This window comes from Aegilops tauschii, chromosome 1 (genome assembly GCF_002575655.3).
Source record: "Aegilops tauschii subsp. strangulata cultivar AL8/78 chromosome 1, Aet v6.0, whole genome shotgun sequence".
Taxonomy (NCBI): Eukaryota; Viridiplantae; Streptophyta; class Magnoliopsida; order Poales; family Poaceae; genus Aegilops; species Aegilops tauschii.
Window position 1 is genome coordinate 395,135,300 of NC_053035.3, and position 15,176 is coordinate 395,150,475.

The following is a 15,176-nucleotide window of genomic DNA, read 5'->3' on the forward strand; positions in this document are numbered from 1 at the left end:
TTTCCAAGTCTTCAGAGGCGGTCCTTTTCCTTCCTTGGGGAGATGGGATTCTAGATTCTTCTCCCCGATTATCCTCCTTCGCGAAGATACCAATTCCCCCGGTTTGGATGTGTAATGTGTGAAGCCTGCTTTCGGCTTCTTTATTCCTCCATTTATCTTCCCCTGATGGCATTTGATAAGGTGCGTGCTCAAGCATCCTGGCCAGTACAGGATCCGGTGAGCCTTCGGGAAGGGGGGCCGAACACCTGATCCTCTCCGCCTTTCTTATCCAGTCCTGGCCGAGAGCAATTTTTTCAGAATGATGTTGTGACAAATAAAAAGACAACATGTTCGGCCGCTGTCGGGGATATACCCCGCGGTATGACCCGGCCGGAAGTATGACCCGGCCGGACCTGGCGCTTCATCGTGACCCACCGGAGGATTGGCGACTCATAGGTCTGGCGGTTCACTGGTGTGATGACTCACGAGCCTGGCGACTTAATGATGGCCCCGACGGCGGGTCAGACAGAAGAGTAGGCCCAAAGCCCAGAAGGCCGGCTCATGTTATGGTGGGCCGGTTTATGAAGAAAGGCATAAAGAATATTCTCCTACCAAGGAAGCGAGACCCGAACTTGTATTCAGCTTGTAAGAAAAGATAGACTAGTCCTAGTCCTACTAGGACTCCACATGTAACCCGCCCTCTAACTTATATAAGGAGGGGCAGGGCACCCCAAAGAGGGACAAGGGGACAGGGAACAATCTCTAGGGCTAAACACCGAGAGCCGGCCAAGCCGGCGACTCTCCCGTGATCATAATGAGACCTAGCCTCAAACAGCACGTAGGGTTGTTACCGGATGATGTTTCCCGGGGCCCGAAGCTGTCTAAACCCTTGTCTTGTGCGTTGATCCGCCCTGCATCTCTCATCCCAATCAACCCCTCTCAAGCTACTACATAGATGCGCTGGCCTCACGACTAAGTCCTCACGCTAAGGACATCTGCCGTGACAATTCCACGACAGCCGCAGAATTACTTACATGGGTATCTAAACGGTTGCAGTTGAGACCCACATCCTCGGTGGTGTCCGGACACTTTATTCGTGATCCGAAAAACAATCCATACATCTCTTCGAGCGTCACGCCGAAGAATTGCTGAATGGTTCGCGGTCCTCCCGGGTTGAACTCCCACATACGGAGAGATCGACATTGGCATGGCAGGACCCAACGAACTAGCATAACTTGCATTACCTTGACAAGACTGACATCCCTCTTGAGGAGATCTCGGATGTGACTTTGCAATGTCAGCACGTCATTAACTGACCCCCAGTCCAGCCCCTTGTTGACCCATGACGCCAGTTGCGGCGGAGGGCCCGAGCGGAAGGCGGGGGCAGCCGCCCACTTTGTACCTCAGGGAGCTGTGATGTAGAACCACTCCCGTTGCCATAAGTTGGACACCTCCGGGAAGGAACCCTTTGGCCATAGAGCATCAACGCCTTTGCTTATTATGGCACCTCCGCATTCTGTGTGTCACCCATTGATCGTTTTCGGCTTCAAATTGAAGGTCTTGAGCCATAAGCCGAAGTGTGGGGTGATGCGGAGGAAGGCCTCACACACGACGATAAACGACGAGATGTGAAGGATGGAATCTGGAGCCAGATCGTGGAAATCGAGCCTGTAATAGAACATAAGCCCTCTAACAAAGGGATCAAGATTAAAGCCTAACCCTCGGAGGAAGTGGGAAACAAATATGACACTCTCGTTGGGTTCGGGAGTGGGGATGACCTGCCCTTGAGCAGGCAGCCTGTGCGGGATTTCGGCGGTCAGATACCTGGCTTCCCTTAGCTTCTTGATGTCCTCCTCTGTGACAGAGGAGGCCATCCACCAACCTTGAAGGTTGGATCCGGACATGGTTGAAGGTCCAAAGTGCTTAGCCTGAGCCTTGGGTGTTGGAACTCGAGGTGGGGGAAGACAAGGATCGAGCGTGGGAAGAAAAGGACAGGCCTTGGCCCCCTTTATAAAGAGGGTGAATATCAAGCGTCCTCCGCGTGGCCATTTGGAACTTGCCTAAAATCGTGGAGTCATACTAACAAGCACGATTGGGTTACCCACACCCATATTGATGAGAATCCCGTGATAAGGGGAACACGATCTCTGCTTCGACAAGACGTGCCAATAAAACCGCCTCGTAACACGTGCAGTGGCAAGCTGGAAAAAACAGTTCGTAATGATCAGACCACGACACGATGTCACGTTATGACAAGTTGTGAGCACATTAGATTTGTGGAATATTATACTCTCTACGGTGGTATGTGGAATTTGTTTTGCAGAGCCGGACACGATCCTTGTGTTCAAAATCTTCTATGGAGTATTCGGAGAAGGAACCCGCCTTGCAATGCCGAAGACAATCTGTGCGCCGGACTCATCGTCATTGAAGCCTGGTTCAGGGGCTACTGAGGGAGTCCTGGATTAGGGGGTCCTCGGACTGCCGGACTATATACTTTGGCCGGACTGTTGGACTATGAAGATGCAAGATTGAAGACTTCGTCCCGTGTCCGGGTGGGACTCTCCTTTGCGTGGAAGGCAAGCTTGGCAATTCAGATATGTAGATCTCCTCCCTTGTAACTGACTCTGTGTAACCCTAGCCCCCTCCGGTGTCTATATAAGCCGGACGGTTTAGTCCGTAGGACAACAATCACAATCATAATCATAGGCTAGCTTCTAGGGTTTAGCCTCTACGATCTCGTGGTAGATCAACTCTTGTAATACTCATATCATCAAGATGAATCAAGCAGGAAGTAGGGTATTACCTCCATCGAGAGGGCCCGAACCTGGGTAAACATTGTGTCCCCTGCCTCCTGTTACCATTAGCCTTAGACGCACAGTTCGGGACCCCCTACCTGAGATCCGCCGGTTTTGACACCGACACCCCTTAAGTCGAGGGAAAATCCGCAGCGCAGGATTTGTGCATCCCTTCAACGCAAACGGTTGTTTTGGATGAGCCGTGTGCAACCACGTACAAACAATTTGGTAAGATTTGCATCTGTCATATTGGGTATGTTGCCATTTGTCAAACTGGAAAGATTTACATTTGTTAATCTAGTAACGTTGCCATTTGTCAATCCTTGGAACACTGCGATTTGTCAAAATATGCAGCTAGAAATCACTAGCACTATCTAATTTTTGCAACTAAAATTCAGTAATTAAGCATAGATTTCATTCATAGATTAAGCAGTCGTTCTTAATTTATACAAACAGTTCAACTCGACAGCTGAACCAACCAAACTTTTCCCCAATTGTTGCCAACCATGTACTGAAATAGCTAGTTCAACTATATATACTAGCTAATTTTAAGTACGCTGTACAGTTCGACCACACATCTATAGTCAGATGAACTGAACAAAATAGCCCCTAAATACTACTACTACTACCACGGAGGGGCTTTGTGCTACTTCCGGCAACCTCTCCTCTGCCGAGCACGCTCAGTAAGAGGCAGAGGAGGAGGAGGAGCCTACTGACGAGCTGGAGAAATGCAATACGGTGCCTCCCGCAGCTGCACGTTCAGCGATGCTCGCCAGCTCAAACGAACACTGCTGCTCCAGCCGATCCCTCTCGAAGCGGCCGGACTGCTCATAGATCTCCTGATTCCTCGCCTCTGCGTCGGCGTGTGCTGCGGCCACGACTGCGGTAAGGCTCTTTGTGTGGTCGACAAGGCGCTCCTCCTCCTCCCGCAGGAACTCGATGTAGGGCGCAAGGTCGCTGACGCACATGCAGGCCTCCATCTCCGCCTCTATCCTTCGGGCGGCGGTGGCGGAGCGGGTGTTGATCCCGGCGGTCGACGGTGGGCTGGCGGCCATGACCACCACCTCCCGCCTTCGGGCCGCGGTGGCGGAGCGGGTGATAGCCACGGTGGCCGACAGTGGGGTGGCGGCCACGACGGCCACCTCCCGTCTTCGGGCCGCGGCGGCAGAGCGGGAGATGGCCCTGGCTTTCTGAAGGAAATATGCCCTAGGGGCAATAATAACGTTGTTATTTATATTTCCTTATATCATGATAAATGTTTATTATTCATGCTAGAATTGTATTAACCGGAAACTTAGTACATGTGTGAATACATAGACAAACAGAGTGTCACTAGTATGCCTCTACTTGACTAGCTCGTTGGATCAAAGACGGTTAAGTTTCCTAGCCATAGACATGAGTTGTCATTTCATCAACGGGATCACATCATTAGAGAATGATGTGATTGACTTGACCCATTCCGTTAGCTTAGCACTTGATCGTTTAGTTTATTGCTATTGCTTTCTTCATAACTAATACATGTTCCTATGACTATTATATTATGCAACTCCCAAATACCGGAGGAACACTTTGTGTGCTATCAAACGTCACAACGTAACTGGGTGATTATAAATATGCTCTACACGTGTCTCCGATGGTGTTTGTTGAGTTGGCATAGATTGAGATTAGAATTTGTCACTCCGAGTATCGGAGAGGTATCTCTGGGCCCTCTCGGTAATGCACATCACTATAAGCCTTGCAAGCAATCTGACTAATGAGTTAGTTGTGGGATGATGCATTACGGAACGAGTAAAGAGACTTGCCGGTAACGAGATTGAACTAGGTATTGAGATACCGACGATCGAATCTCGGGCAAGTAACATACCGATGACAAAGGGAACAACGTATGTTGTTATGTGGTTTGACTGATAAAGATCTTCGTAGAATATGTGGGAGCCAATATGAGCATCCAGGTTCCGCTATTGGTTATTGACCGGAGATGAGTCTCGGTCATGTCTACATAGTTCTCGAACCCGTAGGGTCCGCACGCTTAACGTTCGGTGACGATCGGTATTATGAGTTTATGTGTTTTGATGTACCGAAGGTTGTTTGGAGTCCCGGATGTAATCACGAACATGACGAGGAGTCTCGAAATGGTCGAGACATAAAGATCTATATAACGGATGGCTATGTTTGGACATCAGAATGGTTCTGGGTGAGTTCGGACATTTACCGGAGTACCGGAGGTTACCGGAACCCCCCGGGGAGTATATGGGCCTTATTGGGCTTTAGTGGGAGAGAGGAGGAGGTGGCCAAGGAAGGGGCGCGCCCCCCAAGCCCAATCCGAATTGGGTGGGGGGCCGCCCCCCTTTCCTTCCCCCCTCTCTCCTCCTTCCTTCCTCTCCTATTCCAACTAGGGAAGGGGGAATGCTACTCCTGGTGGGAGTAGGACTCCGCTAGGGCGCGCCATAGAGAGGGCCAGCCCTCCCCCTCCTCCACTCCTTTATATACGGGGGAGGGGGGGCACCCCATAGACACACAAGTTGATCATTGTCTTAGCCGTGTGCGGTGCCCCCTCCACATATTCCACCTCGGTCATATCGTTGTAGTGCTTAGGCGAAGCCCTGCGTCGGTAACTTTATCAACATCGTCATCACGCTGTCGTGCTGACGAAACTCTCCCTCGGCCTCAGCTGGATCTAGAGTTCGTGGGACGTCACCGAGCTGAACGTGTGCAGATCGCGGAGGTGCCGTACTTTCGATACTAGGATCGGTTGGATCGTGAAGGCGTTCGACTACATCAACCGCGTCACTTGACGCTTCCACTTACGGTCTACAAGGGTACGTGGACAACACTCTCCCGCTCGTTGCTATGCATCACATAGATCTTGCGTGATGGTAGGATTTTTTTTTGAAATTACTGCGTTCCCCAAAAGTGGCATCCGAGCCAGGTTTATGCATAGATGTTCTATGCATGAGTAGAACACAACATAGTCATACTGCTTACCAGCATGTCATACTTTGATTCGGCGGTATTGTTAGATGAAGCGGCCCGAACCGACATTACGCGTACGCTTACGTGAGACTGGTTCTACCGACGTGCTTTGCACACAGGTGGCTCGCGGGTGTCAGTTTCTCCAACTTTAGTTGAATCGAGTGTGACTATGCCCGGTCCTTGTTGAAGGTTAAAACATCACACTTGACGAAAAATCATTGTGGTTTTGATGCGTAGGTAAGAACGTTTCTTGCTCAGCCCATAGCAGCCACGTAAAGCTTGCAACAACAAAGTAGAGGATGTCTAACTTGTTTTTGCAGGGCATGTTGTGATGTGATATGGTCAAGACATGATGCTAAATTTTATTGTATGAAGAGTTATCGGCAACTGGCAGGAGCCATATGGTTGTCGCTTTATTGTATGCAATGCAATCGCCCTGTAATTGTTTTTACTTTATCATTAAGAAGTAGCTGAGGGAGTCCTGGACTAAGGGGTCCTCGGGCAGCCGGCCTATTATCCATGGGCCGGACTGATGGGCTGTGAAGACTTGAAGGCCGAAGACTGTACCCGTGTCCGGATAGGACTGTCCTTGGCGTGGAAGGCAAGCTTGGCGACCGACCATGAAGATTCCTTCTTATGTAACCGACTCTATGTAACCCTAGATCCCCCCGGTGTCTATATAAACCAGAGGGGTTAGTCCGGATAGCGAATACGCATTACCATAGTCATACAGGCTAGACTTCTAGGGTCTAGCCATTACGATCTTGTGGTAGATCAACTCTTGTAATACTCATATTCATCAAGATCAATCAAGCAGGAAGTAGGGTATTACCTCCATAGAGAGGGCCCGAACCTGGGTAAACATCATGTCCCCTATCTCCTGTTACCATCGATCCTAGACGCACAGTTCGGGACCCCCTACCCGAGATCCGCCGGTTTTGACACCGACAGTAGCGATAGTCGTAGAAACAATTGTTGGCGAGACAACAACGATGCTACGATGGAGATCAAGGTGTCACGCCGGTGACGATGGTGACCATGATGGTGCTTTGGAGATGGAGATCAAAAGCACAAGATGATGATGGCCATATCATATCACTTATATTGATTGCATGTGATGTTTATCCTTTATGCATCTTAGTTTGCTTAGTTCGGCGGTAGCATTATAAGATGATCTCTCACTAAATTTCAAGGTACAAGTGTTCTCCCTGAGTATGCACCGTTGCGAAAGTTCGTCGTGCCGAGACACCACATGATGATCGGGTGTGATAAGCTCTACGTTCACATACAACGGGTGCAAGCCAGTTTTGCACATGCAGAATACTCGGGTTAAACTTGACGAGCCTAGCATATGCAGATATGGCCTCGGAACACTAAGACCGAAAGGTCGAGCGCGAATCATATAGTAGATATGATCAACATAGTGATGTTCACCATTGAAAACTACTCCATCTCACGTGATGATCGGACATGGTTTAGTTGATTTGGATCACGTGATCACTTAGATGATTAGAGGGATGTCTATCTAACTAGGAGTTCTTAAGTAATTTGATTAATTGAACTTTAATTTATCATGAACTTAGTACCTGATAGTGTTTTGCATGTCTATGTTGTTGTAGATAGATGGCCCGTGCTGTTGTTCCATTGAATTTTAATGCGTTCCTAGAGAAAGCTAAGTTGAAAGATGATGGTAGCAACTACGCGGACTGGGTCCGTAACTTGAGGTTTATCCTCATTGCTGCACAGAAGAATTACGTCCTGGAAGCACCACTAGGTGCAAGACCCGCTGCAGGAGCAACGCCGGACGTTGTGAACGTCTGGCGGAGCAAAGCTGATGACTACTCGATAGTTAAGTGTGCCATGCTTTACGGCTTAGAACCGGGACTTCAATGATGTTTTGAACGTCATGGAGCATATGAGATGTTCCAGGAGTTGAAGTTAATATTTCAAGCAAATGCCCGGATTGAGAGATATGAAGTCTCCAATAAGTTCTATTGCTGCAAAATGAAGGAGAAAAGTTCTGTCAGTGAACTTATACTCAAAATGTCTGGGTATAACAATCACTTGATTCAGCTAGGAGTTAATCTTCTTGATGATAGTGTCATTGACATAATTCTTCAATCACTGCCACCAAGCTACAAGAGCTTCGTGATGAACTATAATATGCAAGGGATGGATAAGACAATTCCCGAGCTCTTCACAATGCTAAAGGCTGCGGAGGTAGAAATCAAGAAGGAGCATCAAGTGTTGAGGTCAACAAGACCACCAGTTTCAAGAAAAAGGGTAAAGGGAAGAAGGGGAACTTCAAGAAGAACGACAAGCAAGTTGCTGCTCAAGTGAAGAAACCCAAGTCTGGACCTAAACCTGACACTGAGTGCTTCTACTACAAAGGGACTGGTCACTGGTACTTGCGAACCATGCCTCATGGGCAAGATGACTAAAACTCCGTTCTCCGGAACAATGGAGCGAGCAACAAATTTATTGGAAATCATACATACTGATGTATGTGGTCCAATGAACATTGAATCTCGCGGCGGGTATCGTTATTTTCTGACCTTTGAGCAGATATGGGTATATCTACTTGATGAAACATAAGTCTGAAACATTTGAAAAGATTCAAAGAATTTCAGAGTGAAGTGGAAAATCGCCGTAACAAGAAAATAAAGTTTCTATGATCTGATCGTGGAGGAGAATATTTGAGTTATGAGTTTGGTCTTCGTTTGAAACAATGCAGAATAGTTTCGCAACTCACGCCACCCGGAACACCACAGCGTAATGGTGGGTCCGAACGTCGTAACCACACTTTATTAGATATGGTGCAATCTATGATGTCTCTTACTGATTTACCGCTATCGTTTTGGGGTTATGCTTTAGAGACGGCTGCATTCACGTTAAATAGGGCACCATCTAAATCCGTTGAGACGACACCTTGTGAACCGTGGTTTGGCAAGAAACCAAAGTTATCGTTTCTTAAAGTTTGGGGTTATGATGCTTATGTGAAAAAGCTTCAACCTGATAAGCTCGAACCCAAATCGGAGAAATGTGTCTTCATAGGATACCCAAAGGAGACTGTTGGGTACACCTTCTATCACAGATCCGAAGGCAAGACATTTGTTGCTAAGAATGGATCCTTTCTAGAGAAGGAGTTTATCTCGAAAGAAGTGAGTGGGAGGAAAGTAGAAATTGATGAGGTAACTGTACCTGCTCCCTTATTGGAAAGTAGTTCATCACAGAAATTAGTTCATGTGGTTCCTACACCAATTAGTGAGGAGGCTAATGATGATGATCATGTAACTTCAGATCAAGTTACTACCGAACCTCGTAGGTCAACCAGAGTAAGATCCGCACCAGAGTGGTACGGAAATCCTGTTCTGTAGGTCATGTTACTTGACCATGACGAACCTACGAACTATGAGGAAGCGATGATGAGCCGAGATTCCGCGAAATGGCTTGAGGCCATGAAATCTGAGATGGGATCCATGTATGAGAACAAAGTGTGGACTTTGGTGGACTTGCCCGATGAACGGCAAGCCATAGAGAATAAATGGATCTTCAAGAGGAAGACTGACGCTGATGGTAATGTTACTGTCTACAAAGCTCGACTTGTTGCGAAAGGTTTTCGAAAAGTTCAAGGAGTTGACTACGATGAGGCCTTCTCACCCACAGCGATGCTTAAGTCCGTCCGAATCATGTTAGCAATTGCCGCATTTTATGATTATGAAATTTGGCAAATGGATGTAAAGACTGCATTCCTGAATGGATTTCTGGAAGAAGAGTTGTATATGATGCAACCCGAAGGTTTTATCGATCCAAAGGATGCTAACAAAGTGTGCAAGCTCCAGCGATCCATTTATGGACTGGTGCAAGTATCTTGGAGTTGGAATAAACACTTTGATAGTGTGATCAAAGCATATGGTTTTATACAGACTTTTGGAGAAGCCTGTATTTACAAGAAAGTCAGTGGGAGCTCTGTAGCATTTCTAATATTATATGTGGATGACATATTGCTGATTGGAAATGATATAAAATTTTGGATAGCATAAAAGGATACTTGAACAAGAGTTTTTTAATGAAAGACCTCGGTGAAGCTGCTTATATATTAGGCATCAAGATCTATAGTGATAGATCAAGACGCTTAATTGGACTTTCACAAAGCACATACGTTGACAAAGTTTTGAAGAAGTTCAAAATGGATCAAGCAAAGAAAGGGTTCTTGCCTGTGTTACAAGGTATGAAGTTGAGTCAGACTCAATGCCCGACCACTGCAGAAGATAGAGAGAAAATGAAATTTGTTCCCTATTCTTCATCCATACACTACAAAAAAAATACTCTTCCATGATGATACGTGTTTGTCACAATAGGTCGCGTTTTTTGTCATGCATGTACATCCATGACGATTTTATGACAGAATCAAGATAGTCATACCTGTGCTGTCGTAGAAGTGTTCCATGACATTACCAAAATTATCTTCACGGAAGTGTCCACTTCCATGACGATAAATCGCGCGTCACAGAAGTGCTTTCGTCAAGGGTGACCGACACGTGGCATCCACCGTAACGGAACACCGTTAAGCTATGGGGTCGGGTTTTGGATCCGATAACCCGTTAACAGCCCCGACCAATGGGAAATTTCCACGTGTAAAATTCTTATTGGCCGGACGAAACACGTGTCAGCTCGTCAGTGGGTCAGATAGGCGCCTATGATATGTCGACACGTGCCACGGCCCACCACTGGCCCATTTAGCTTACAAAGCCGGCCCGTTTGACTTGGTCAAAAGTTAACGGGCTGGCCCATGAAAAGCCTGTTAACGGTCTCTTCGCAAATAGCCCATTTTACGGCCCGTTAACTCACGGCCCGTTAGGCCCTAAAGGAAATCGGCCTAACAACGTCATGTGGGCCGTCGAATATAACACTAGCCCATTTCACTTTCGGCCCATGTATGGCCCACGACGTCTTTCGGCCCATATGAGGCCTTCATATCTTTTGGCCCTTTACAGGCCCACGGTGACTCTAGCCCATAATGAACAGTAATTTTCTTTATACCCGTTAACGACCCGTGATTTACATGGGCCGTTTCCAGCCCGTGTTAGCTTTCGGCCTATTGACGGCCCATACATTCTTGGGCTCCTTTTCGGCCCTCGATTACTTCCGGCCCGTTACTGACCTGTTCCCCTAATGGGCCAAATTCGGCCCATGGCAAGAGTCGGCCCATTACTGGCCTGTTCCCCTAATGGGCCAAATTCGGCCCATGGCGGCCCGTTACTGGCCTGTTACCCTAATGGGCCAAATTCGGCCCATGGCAAGAGTCGGCCCGTTTCTGGCCTGTTAACCCGTTGCGCCGTTTCCAGCCCGTCCTATATTCTGGCCCATTAACGACTCGTTATGCCTGTGATAGAATTAAGCCTTTGCTGTCCTACGGCCTGTTAACGGCCTGTTACCATGCTGGGCCGATACCAATTACGCCCGATTACGGCCCATGTAGACCCATTTATCTGACGGCCCGAGGCCCACCGATTATAGGCCCATTTATCGACGGCCCGTAGGAGACCCATGGATCCTACGGCTCGTATATGGCCCATGGTAGTTGTGGCCACTAGCAAACCAGGGAAAAAGAAGACTAGGAAATAAATAAGGCCGAAACTAATGCTAGGCTATTAAGGCGATTGCACAGATTACATCCACTTGGCATCAAAGATCGCCACCAGTGCAAATATAGGGAACACCCTACACTATACAAAAATGGCTTGCTGTTTCCTTCAGCCGGTGGCTGCACGTTAAGAATAAATTTTGTATCGCACCAAAACAAATTACAACTATATAACAAAAGGAAGGTTGGCATAAAACTTAACAGTCTAGCAGATAAATGCACCACCAGAAGTTCAGAAGCTCAGTTCATTTGACCTGACTATTATGTTTTCATGCTGTATTGTCCGATGGAGCACCATAACCCTCGTCTTCATTTCCCCTAGGCTCCTGAACAACATAGCAAATGTCTGATAGTCTGGTTTCAAAACCATGCATATCTTGACGACATTGAGCAATGTTTCTCCTTGTTTCACAAAGGGTCTCTGTTAGGGAATGGACTTGTGTCTGGAGCGCAGATACAACATTGCTTTGAGCTTGCATATCTTGATCATGAGGCAGTTTGGACAATATTGCCTTAACAACCAACCCAGTATTACGCAGGAACGTGCTTTTGGCACTGTTAGTGGACAGGTACTGACCCACTGCAGCAAGAGCCGACATTGCGGTTATAGTTGCCTCGCCACCTTCAGAAGGTGGCGGTTCCACCATTTTTTCCATAGCTCGCTGAAAAGTTGAGGTTTTACATTAGTAGTACCAGAACAGAAGATATTAAGGAGGCAGCAAAACCAAACAAAATAGCTTTGGTCTATATACAGAACTTATTCTGGTGAACTCATGTAAAATATTAGTTGTATTTTATTGCAAAGTACATAATAAAACCAGGTTCCAAACATATGACCATGTACCATTGCTAATGTATTGTCTATTTCTTCACATTGTATTGAGGGCTAAGGATAAAGAGACGAAGTTTATAATACGGTAAGCATAGTATGACATCATTCATATCACAAAACAACTGAGAACAGACAAACATGCAATTGTAACGTTGTGTGGGCAAGTCCAGCACAGAACTAGAGTACGGGTCAAGATCAAAGGAACATCACTCCTCTCTTTTAAACCTTGTAAGGTGCTATGATACGCTAAGACAATTGTGTATAAAATTGAAAAGAGTAATAGACATTGGCTGCAAACCATGCAGTTCAAGGCACAAGTCAGAGTAAGTAGTAGTTAAAAGGCATGAGGATTAAGGACTTACAACAGCGGCTTTGACTGGTGTAGTCATGCCCTTCTTCTTGCTGGTGTGACAGTCCTTGAAGATTTCCACAGCATTTGGTTCAGGTACTTTTTGGTCCTTGCGGGCTTTCCTCTGCATTTCGAACAAGTCAATATAGATCTGATAATATGGTACAGCGAAAAGAGTGAAACAACAGCTAATTACAAGAGCCTCGTAGTGTGCAATATAGCTACGAGATCCTGTCGTCTGTTGGAATTTCACTTTCGTACGGTTGGCCTTGTTCTTTGAACAGTTCACCTACAAGAAGATAGATTTGTGTGGCACATGCGTAAATAGGACTTCAACATGTGATCTGATCACATATATATAATGTACCTGATACTTCGGATCAGACCAATGTTTAACAAGGCCCCTCCAGTCTTCATCCGATATATTTTCCACTGGAGATGTTTGGGAAAGTTCACTGTTAGCCTTGCCTTCAAAGTGAGTTTTCCTCAAGTTATACCGATACTATCGCAGAGCAGACTTGAAAACATGGGTGCAAGCTTGTCTGGTTGCATCATCTTGGCTATCCAACTTGAACCTTATCTGTTGAAAATTATGGGAGTCTCATTATCAGCAACCTAGAAAGTATGGGACAGAGCAAGACGATATTACTAGTTTCCATACATAACCATACTTACAGATAAATGGTCGAGGAAGGTGTTGAACTGGGTTTCGTCTTTGTCATTCCTGTACCGAATCCATGTTGGGAGGATACGTACATGACACCTAACGGCAACCGTTGCCTCTGATACTAACTTGGCTGACTCTGTAGCATCACGTGGCCTTTTTAAACCTGCCTCAAAATGGATCTCCATTCTTCCTCCTCTAGATTTAGTTAACCTATCGAGCATCCCTGATGTTTGTTTCCTCTTGCGCCTAGGTGCTAGTCCAACAACGAACATAGGAAGTGTTAGTGTACATCAAACTATGAGACTACATATAAATAAGCATGCAACTGTAACTTGACTCCAGCAACTACCTTCTTGCTGTTGAAGCTCACAAGGTTCATCTGATATTGCCAACTCGTCTTGTGTCAAGAGTGCTTGGGAAGTAGTGTCAGGTGGCAAGGGAGCTTGGGAACGTGCTGCTAGCTCAGTTGACGCACGAGTAAGTCGTGGAGCTGGTAGTACTGTGGTAGGTGTTGCAAGAACTAGGGCTGTCTCTGCTTGTTTGGTGGCAGCTATTTGTTTCTATTTGGCTTTTTTTGCAACTCGTATAGCATGGGATGCAGTGTTTGTAGAATTTTCCGCTGGACTTTGACCTTCTATTGCACCATCAGTACCAGCAGAATCTGCAGGATTCATCAGCTTCTCATTCCCTGCCATTCTGTGTTTCTTCCTCTTTCTCTGTGCCATGTTAAGTCAAGCCGACAAGAAAAACGAATAACAATTTAGTTCTCCAGAACAAATTGATGCGTGATGCAGACGAACTGAACTTTGATGTTAGAAAACCACATGATAGGTGGATGTAATATGTATGAAAAACAGGACGGAAGAGATAACCAGAACTATGATGTGTAAACTAAGAAGAAGACATTTCACCAAATTAGAAGCAATGCAATGGAAGGTAGAGACCATATGAAAGATGCTACAAATATCGCTCTGCCAAGTTAACAGTATCTCATCATAAATGGCGTTTAAACAAATGTGAAGCAGTACAAGAAATAAATCATATGCAAGATGCAAACAACATCACACTACCATGTTAGAGGTCTCTCGTCATTAGTGCCATTGCATATTCACAGCTTATGATATGTAAACTAAGGAGAAGGCATTTCAACAAATTAGAAGCAATGAAAGCTAGACACCATATGAAAGATGCAACGAATATCACTCTACAAAGTTAAAACTGTCTCGTCATAAGTGCCATTTCAACAAATTAGTAGTACAAGCTAGAAAAGAATGTGAGATGTAACCTATATCACACTCCGAAGTCAAACGTGTCTTATGATAAGTGATTGTTGCAGGTTACACAACAGTAGTAATTTGATGTAAGAACATGGTGTGATAGACAGATATTGTATGTTCTAGAAACAGGAACACGTGTCTTATTCAAGTATAATGTGTAAAGTAAGCAGATGGAATTCAACAAAATTAGAGGCAATACAAGCTAGACATCACACATAACATGCAACCACATATAACAGTGCCAAGTTACAGGGAGTACCGGTGATGCTGCACTAGGGGAGACGTGCTCATCATAAACACAGCTTTGTTGAGTGTCTATGCATGTGTTGTCTTGGAAATCATCTTGGGGGTATGGAGGAGTAGAAACTGTAGAGGCCCTCCGTTCGGAAGGAGCACCTTTATCCGCTGCCTTGCTAACTTCCTTCCGCTTTATTGATTTTGAATTGTCAAGTAAAACTGACTAGAAAAAGCAATAAAATTCTCTCTTCAGAACTCATTCATGCATGATACTGACAATCACTACTTTGATGTAAGGCAAACACATGATACCAGGATGGACTATGTACGAAAAACAGGACGGCATGGCATGTTCACAACTGTTTGTGTAAACTAAGCAGAACCATTCCAGCAAATAAGAAGCAATGCAAGCTAGACACC